General features: G+C 33.6%; 1 pseudogene; it reads right to left on the reverse strand.

The window, feature by feature from the left end:
• Positions 1 to 2,363: 2,363 nt before the first annotated feature.
• On the reverse strand, positions 2,364 to 6,191 carry LOC125419460 (G-type lectin S-receptor-like serine/threonine-protein kinase RKS1; annotated as a pseudogene).
• Between the last annotated feature and the right edge of the window lie 940 nt (positions 6,192 to 7,131).

Raw genomic sequence — 7,131 nt, forward strand, 5'->3', positions numbered from 1 at the left:
TCAAATTCGATAAAAATTAATGAAATATCAAATTTTATAATTATTTATGTAATTTTAATTTAGCATATTCAATCTCAATTTGAATATATTTTAAACATAATAAGAATATTTATCCTTTAAAAATTTTAAAAGAATAGCTATTCTTTAAGATGAGCAAATAAGTATTGCTAAACCTATCAAATATAGTAATAAGTAATTTTATAAAATAACTATTTTATTTCCATATTTACTCAGCATACCAAACATACCTTTATAAATTTATATATAGTTATATATTTTAAATTTATCCATATGTATAAACAATAATTTTGTATTTAGCATTTATTTAGAAAATATTAATATTTAATATTACTCAAGCGAATTAAAGAAATAAGTCATAAATATGGAAACTTTCAACTATATTATTTATTTTCTATAACAATTCAAATTATTAATTATGATAGATTTTAGTTTAGTCAAATAAAATAATCAAATGGTTAAAAATACTTACTATTATATTATTTATCAAACTTGAAAACATGCTGCTTAAGGAGTGAGACGATTAATAATTCAACCAGAGCTTGCGATGAGAAGAGAGACTAAATTAGCTAAGCAATGCATCAACGGAGACACATTTTAAACCTATTAATTTTGAGTGAGACGACATTTGTGATTCATTAAGGTACTTGAAAGGTTACTAATAGTATTTTATTTTATTTTATTTTTGGTGTTGATAACAAAAGATTACTAATTGTTTTCTTAACAATTTATGTGTATTTTTTTATTTATCTATTTTCAATGATGTAACGTAACCGAGTCACTATTTGAGGGACCCCAGTGATGAACTCACTTGGTTGAGATAAGTTTGAATTCATACGTTTGACCCGTTTAAATTTTCAAAAATCGAATGATTAACCCAATAAATTAATAGAATTAATACACTTTGAACAAGGCAAAAGTTTTATTTTTTAATTAAAATAAAATTAATTTTCTATACTGAACAGAGCAAAACAGAGCAAAAACAGGGGAAGACCACATTCACAAATCTTGTACACTAATAAAGCATTCCGTTTGAAGTTTCTACATTTTGATTTCGATTTCATTTTTGAGGTACATATTCGCTTCAGGAAAATATCATTATATGATGGAAAATACATGCTTTGCTGGTTCTGCGTAAATTTAAAACGATATCATTTTGAGGATATGACAATTTGTTAATGGTGATCGAGGAGATCATCTTTTAACACTGGTAATACAAAAATAATAAGCGGTTTAACAGCATTATGTCAACCAATTTTTTGAGCCGGCAAGACTTTTAATCTGACCACTATTGTTTAAAAAGAAAGTTTGATACTAAATTAATGTTGATAAGCCGTTAACTCTTTATTATATTTTAATAGTCTTTTTTTTTTTTTTTTGGGCGCATATATTTTAATAGTCTGCAATAGAAAAATTGATGTGTACTTTGGTGCAGGCTTATCAAAGTCATTGCTAAGATGATGTATTTAGTGTTACTTTAATAAAAATTAAAATTAAAAAATTAAAAAAATAGGTAGGTAGATAAACCAAAAGAATGAAGTTGGGATTTCGAGTCGAAAATAATGAATGGAAGTACACGATTCCCATGTAATGGTTAAAAAGAAAAGCAGGACTTGGCATTCCCAAGAATTACTTTTGAAATTTAAAATGAAAGTAACTTTTTTAAGCATCATGCGGATACAAGACCTAATATGTACCATCTAATATAAATAAATGATACTTGAGTTGAATTTTTTTGGGTCAAAATTCAACCAATGCAAATGACAAGATTTAAATTTTTATTATGAATTTTTTTCCCTCTCTGGTATTGAAGCAGATTATCTATATCAACATATTTTTAATCATGTGATTTTCCCTGAGAAAGTCTTACAAACTTTACATTTGATTACAAAAAATGAAGCTTTGGAATTTTTCGATAACAAAACATAATAAAAACAGGGGAATTAAAAGTTTCTGCATAAAAAGTTACAACCTAGATTGTGGGGTATAAACGTGGATCCAGTTGGAGCTAAGAAGTTATGGACTACTTAACAAATCAGATTGTAATATTTGCTTAACAAATCAGATTGTAATATTTGCTCATTTTATAGCACAAATGATGCAGAGATGATGATTAGAGGTATCTTTGACTGTTAGCAAATCAGAAAAACAAACGTTTCAGGTCGACTCTTGTAATCAATTAACAACTTGAAGTACTTCCTTTTCCACATAGTCACTGAACCAGCATTTTATATGTGGATAAAGCAAAATACCATTTCGGCAAACCAGAAGCCCCTTTGATATCTGTTAATCAGCAATGAATTAACTATAAGATATTATCAGACAGATAATAGAGACATGGTATATGATGTAAAATTTTGAGAGCTCGAAAGTTCAGCGAGCTTCAATTATTGTAGCTGTTATGTCATTTACAGAAGCTCCTCTAGATGTTGAAGAATCTGGACCACTGTTAGCATTTCTGAAAATAAATGCTGGTCTGCTAGGAGACGGAAGAGTGGTCTCATTACCCAACATGAATACAACATCCAACATGGTTGGTCGATCTGTCGCTATTTCTTCAACACATATAAGAGCCCAATTTGTATGCATTTTAATACTTCTTGAGTTGGGTATGACTGGCCTAATGATGGGTCAACCAAATCCAAGACTTTTCCTTCTACCCACATGTCCCAGATCTGAAACAAATCGAGTAAAAATCTTAGCATGATCAAGGCTCAATTGGATAATCAGAAAGTTAAACGTATATTTGTTTTACTTACTCGTCCAATCAAGTTCAGTGAGGAAACTTCATTGAAACTGCTGTTCTTCTTGCCACTAATGATCTCCAGTGTCAGAACTCCAAAGCTAAAGACATCAGATTTGATTGAATATAGCCCTTCCATCGCATATTCTGGAGACATATAACCACTGCAATGATATAATATGAAGAAAAAGCTTAATTTCATGCGATCTTTGTTTTGTTACTTTTCTATAAATACGTGGGTGCATGAAAATGTGCTGAGAGAGAGAGAGAGAGAGAGAGAGAGAGAGAGAGAGAGAGAGAGAGAGAGTTACTATGTTCCAACGATTCTATTTGTATTTGCTTCTACTTGGTCATCTCCAAACATTCTAGCCATACCAAAATCAGAAATTTTTGGGTTCATTGTGGCATCCAATAGAACATTGCTCGCTTTAAGATCTCTATGGATGATTTTTAGCCTTGAATCTTGATGAAGATATAAGACCCCTCGAGCAATTCCAAAAATAATTTGAAATCGCCTTCTCCAATCCAACATTGACTTCCTATTTTGATCTGAATCAGAACATAAAAAAGATCCCAATAAATTAACAAGGCTAAAAGTGCGATTTACAAGCCTGGTGTGTATATCTGCTAACTAGTTTACAAGAAGTGAAATCCAATGGTAATGCCAGAATGTGTTGGGTAAATAATTTGAGTAAGTTTGACAATGACAGAGAACAAGGCATACCAAAGATGAAAAGGTCTAAGCTTTTGTTTGGCATGTATTCATAGATTAACATCTTCTCTTCTTGGTGAATGCAACAACCAAGAAGTCTCACAAGGTTCCTATGCTGTAGTTTTGCTATCAGCTTGACTTCATTCTTAAATTCTTCTATGCCTTGTCCTGAATTTCTCGACAATCTTTTTACTGCTATTTCCTGTCCGTCAGCTAGGGTACCCTGAAATTATTAATCACACCAAAAAATGTTATGATAAATCGGCTCAATATTACATTTGTGCTGATTTATAATTACTTGCTCTTTACAAGATCACCCAACATATACCTCAGTGGAGCTCAATGAGAATTATGCAAATTACATTTTAGATATGATTCTGGGATACAAAACATGTTTTAAGGGTAAGTACCTTATAAACCGAGCCAAATCCACCTTGTCCAAGCTTGTTGGAAGAAAGAAAATTGTTTGTGGCCGCAATAATGGTGCTTAGATAAAAAAATGTAGTATCTGTGTTTCCTCTGCAATCATCAACCTCTCCTTTACTTTGACATTTATCAAATCCCTGTGAACTAGCTGCAAAATCATTGAGCTGCGCAGATTGTCCTTTTCCTGTCATCAAGAACAAAGTTACAAAAGCTCGATTTTTTAATCTTAAATGGTTATTAATTCTTGAACTCTACATTCCTCGTTTGCAATGATTAGGACACTGATGAATCAAACTCATAAAAATGGATCACTAATCCTCTTGTTTGATACTTTTATCCACTAAAGAAACATAAAAGCAAGGAAGAGGTTAAGAAAAACTGATTTTGTAATTTTCTTTTGGAATTCTTCCACCTAAACTGAAGCAGAAAGTTTTCTGTATAATTTTTTTATTCCATTGTAATGTCATTGAATTATCAATTACTAATAACTATTAAGTATGGAAAATTTTGCCATTCTTACTTTGATTCCCACTAAACATAATTATATCAAAGTTTTGATTCCCCACTGAACAGAATGGAGATTCAGCATGCATACCTTTTCTCTTCCTTCTTCTAAACAAATACAAAACAGAGCCAATAATTAATGAGGCAACAGCAATAGACGCCACCAGAATAACAATCATCCATTTAGTAGGTAGCCCTTTCGACTGCTCTGAATATTTAGCTGAAAAAAAAAAAAAAAAAGACTTCGTCATATGATTTCATGAATAAAAAAAGAAGTCCAAAATCATGTAAAATTCCAAAAACTCATTGTAATTTTGTTGGCAGTACCTAACTCATGCTTATCCACGCGGACAAACAAATCTTGTCCCCCTTCGGTAAACTGTTTGATATCAACCAAACTCCCATGCCATGCCAAGCAACCACTCCCACCATCCCTCACATCCGCATTAGCAAACGCCAAGCAGGAACAATTCCTCAAGCACTCTTCCCGACACTCTTCCAAACTCAAGCTCATATCCACATGGACATTAGACGTATCGGGAAGCTTAATATCACCCACTTTCACGAACCCTTCACCATTCCGACACATAGAAATCCCTTGCTTCTTCCTGCAACCTTGGGAACCATCTCTCAGCGCCCAATCATTCGGCGATTTGGGTTCGTACCCTGGAAGACAATCGCACTCGTACCCGCTCACATCGAAAGGGTTGCAACTCCCGAAGGCACCGCACTTACCGTAGTAGTCACAAGGGTCCACCGGCGCCGAATAGATTTCTATCCATTTCCTCTGCTGTTGTTGCCAAGTGAACTGTTCAATCGAACCGGACCCTTCTATTTTCACAAAGGTGAGGATCGAAGGGTCTAGCACGGTCCACTTCACCGTGATCTCGTCCTGATTATTGACAAAAACGACGTCGAATATGTTGTTGCGGTGCATAGCTGGTATACCACTCCATTGGTTACCATTCCAGTGTCCTGAGCGCCACAATTTGGCCGAGTCTTTGTACAGGAATAGCTGAGGAGACCCTTCTGGTTCCATTCTCAGCAAGGAGTTTCCGACTCTCGGATCGTCTTCGGAGACCCACGATGTTATGTACCGGTTCAGACCGGTTTTCCGGTTCAGACCCAGTTTGACTTCTGTAAGAAGAACATCCGTGAGATGGTCGGAACTTTGCCATAGAAGCCGTTTGTTGCCTTGCCCAAGCAAGACCAGGTTTCCTGAATTCGAAAGCTGAACCACTGCGCTGTTGTTCGGGGATGAGAACGAAGCATTCGTTGACCAAAGAGCGACGTCGTTTTGACTTAACACGAGGTTTCCCTGTGGATTAATGGAAAGGATACCTGAACTATCATTAACTGGCCTGTCTCTGTTTGCGACCCATATAATAGTTTGATTCGAAAACTTGTACCAAATTCCGACATAGCGGTTTGTGGATTTGCCGGGAGTGAAAAATCCAAGCTCGAAGATATCACCATTAGAGGTTAAAACGTCGCCGTCTTTGATGGGTTGGTCAACGGTTATGGTGTCTAACGAAGAGCAAGAATGGAAGAGAAGGATTTGAAGCAGTAGTAGTGTTTTAAGAAATCGTTTGGCATAATTCATAATTTCTGTTAGAGGGCATGCGTCGGAAAGTTGGTTCTTTTTGGCTGGAATGTGATTAATGTTGTTAGCTGCAAAAACTATTTGACTTTCAATTTTGTTTTGATTAACTATATTTTAAAAATTTGCCCACCAATTGGGACTTGGACCCCATGGAAGAAATTTGTGACAGTAGAAGAAATATTTAAATTTCAATGCTTTGCTTTATCGGCATCCAAACAAGTGGGTTGTCAAGGAAATTGTTTTTATTTTTATATCCTTTTTGTTTTTTTTTTTTTTTTGGGGTCAATGAGTTGTCAAGGAAAATTTGGAGCTGGCAAATTTTTAGTTTCGTGCCCCTCTTGAAAATTTGGAGCTGGCAAATTTTTAGTTTCGTGCTACAGAGGGGCCAAAAAAAAAAAAAAAAAAGAAGATAATTTGAGAATCATCGTCCAATGAGACACTTACCGTCTACATAATATAGTGGTCGGAAATTTTTCAAAAAAATTCCAAAATTCTATGTTTTGTCGGTTTTCTATTTAAGCGGCTTGGTTGGTCTTTATTTATTTATTTTTCTTGAAAACAAAAGTATCATAGACTCCAGTTAATGGCTTTTGCTTCATACTGAATTGCAGCATGGAACTTTTGAAACCAAATCAGTTAATGATTTACGTTTTGACAAGTTTAATTATTGCCTCTGAATAGAGCATAATTATTGCCTCCAAATAGAGCAAGAAAGCCGTTGAATAAACAGTTCATCAACATATTTATTAAAATGACTGACAAAGATATGGATCAATAAATCTGTAAGGATAAATGATTGATATAGACTTTGTCGAATAGTTCAAATGTCTTTTTTTTTTTTTTATAAAGTGGAGTTCATTTTGTTAATTAGGAATATCTATATATATATATATATATATATGTATATAAAACGGCAAACTTAAAACAAAAATAGGTACAGTATCGCCAAAAAATATAAAAATAAAAAGAAAGAGAAAAGAAAAGAGAAAAAGAGATAAGGCCATTCATGGCTCTGCAATATTTAGTTACTGTTGTAAACTTCGTCTTCTCTTTGATGAAATTTACGAGTTTCTTTGCATATTATGTATATATTTATAATAATTAATTATATATGAAGAAAATTAC

Source organism: Ziziphus jujuba, chromosome 1 (assembly GCF_031755915.1).
Source record: "Ziziphus jujuba cultivar Dongzao chromosome 1, ASM3175591v1".
In the NCBI taxonomy this organism is placed as follows: Eukaryota; Viridiplantae; Streptophyta; class Magnoliopsida; order Rosales; family Rhamnaceae; genus Ziziphus; species Ziziphus jujuba.